Here is a 2,013-nt window from a genome sequence, read left to right as displayed (position 1 = left end):
TCAATTAATTCTAGAATAAACCATATGATTTTGTGTAAAATAAATGATGGTTGATTGATTCAAAATAATCACGAAAATCCACTCCAATCATTTACTTATTGTGCTAGAAAGTGCATAAACCTAATGAAACAAGTGAAAAATACTTGTAAAACTAGCATAAGATGACTTGTTATCAGCTTCTTACTTGTGCATCTCTTTGCTTGATTTACTTGTGTTTGCATTTCAACTACTGTTGGCGGTTGGGAGGTTTGCAGGATTTAGAAAGGGGATATCTAGATAGTCTGAAGATCCTTAAGTTAGTTGCCTACGTTTACATTTCTCATGGTTTAGTATTGTCTATACGTTTTGATTATAATCTGGAAGTTCTAGGATTGCCTTCGGCTTTCCCAGGACATTACATGTTAGATATTTGAGCACTGTTACCATGCTGAGAACCTCTGGTTCTCACCCATGCAGATTTTGTGGTTTTCAGATGCAAGACGTGAGGCTCCTCGCTGAGGCATGCTGGAGACTTCCTTTTGGCGGAGATCCTTAACCCTTGGGATTGTATTTTGATCATTGTATACTTGTTAAGATACTTATATTCTCCACTGTTTATATATTTTGTATTAGTTCTTCTTTAGAGGCTATTTTGGAGAAGCATGTTCTGTATATTGTCTTTTGGGTTATCTTTTGGGAAGTTCCTTATATATGTATGTATACCTTATATGCTCGGACCAGTTATCTTCGGAAGCCGAGTCCTAAGTCTTGATATATGTATTTTGGCACTCTTTTGTATATTTCTTAGCGTCAGCTTACTCTTTGTCTATTCGTTTACGTTATCGATCGGAGTGTTATGCTTTTTTTTATTTAACGGTTTTTGATTTACCCACTTTTCTTCAAAGGCTCCTAGTTATAAATATTTTTGCAGTACTACACGTACTATGTTTTACTTTTAGAGGTCGTAATACCTTACCACCTCTATTTTATGACTTAAGCATAAGACTCTATGTGGTAGGGTGTTACAATAGAAGGATGCTAAGAAAATGTCCCACTGAAATGTTTTCAGAATGGGTACAATTAGACATCTTCTACTATAGGCTTTCTGACATACCTAGAATGTCTTTGGACCACTTTGCTGGTGGTTCTATACATATGAGAAAGACCATTGAAGAAGCTCAAGAGCTTCTTGAGACAGTTGCCATTAATCAGCATCTGTACTCAACTACTGAGACTTTTATAAAAGGAGAAGTTAAGGTAGTGTATACTGAACCTAGCCCTCCAGAACAGGAGGGTCCACTGACTCAGCAACTGCACTCCCTTGCCCAGCAGTTACTGGAACTACAAGAGGCTTTGTGAGAAGCTCAGGCTTCTAACAGGAATGTAGAAGCCCAGCTAAGTCAAACAAGGCAGCAATTATATATGCAGATAACAGAAGAATGCCTGGCTATTCAACTGAGGAGTGGAAAATCCTTAAACACCCAACCTCAATACAATAAGAAGGGAACCCAGGTCTCTACACAGGATACCTTTGAGCATTTAAACGCCCAGGGAGGTATCACTCTTGGCGTTGAACGCCAGGAAAGGGCAGAGACTTGGCATTCAAACGCCCAAGGAGACAGCACCCTTGGCGTTGAACGCTTACAAGGGGATGATGCCCATGGCGTCAAATGCCAGGAAGGAGGCAGCAACATGGGCATTGAACGCCCAAGCAGGGGAGGTCAGTCACCCACTGATAACAACCCTCCTAAGCAAGCTAGTAACCCCCCTTCCAACACACATGGTGATGACATGCATCATCTACCTCTTTCTCTTAACTAAAAGGACCATAGAATTAGTAAATTCTCATTCAATTGATGCAATTACTTGAACTAAATGATGAATTTTATGGTACATTGCTTTGAAAGGGATCTCGTTTGAATTTCAGGTGAAATTAGCAACAAAAGAGGAATAAAGCAAGAAAAATAAGCTGGACGTGTGTACTAGGCGTGCCACTTGGTGCAAACGCCAACAATTTGAATGGGCATGGTGATA

Source organism: Arachis ipaensis, chromosome B03 (assembly GCF_000816755.2).
Source record: "Arachis ipaensis cultivar K30076 chromosome B03, Araip1.1, whole genome shotgun sequence".
NCBI lineage: Eukaryota > Viridiplantae > Streptophyta > Magnoliopsida > Fabales > Fabaceae > Arachis > Arachis ipaensis.
Note: the sequence above shows the minus strand (reverse complement) of the source record.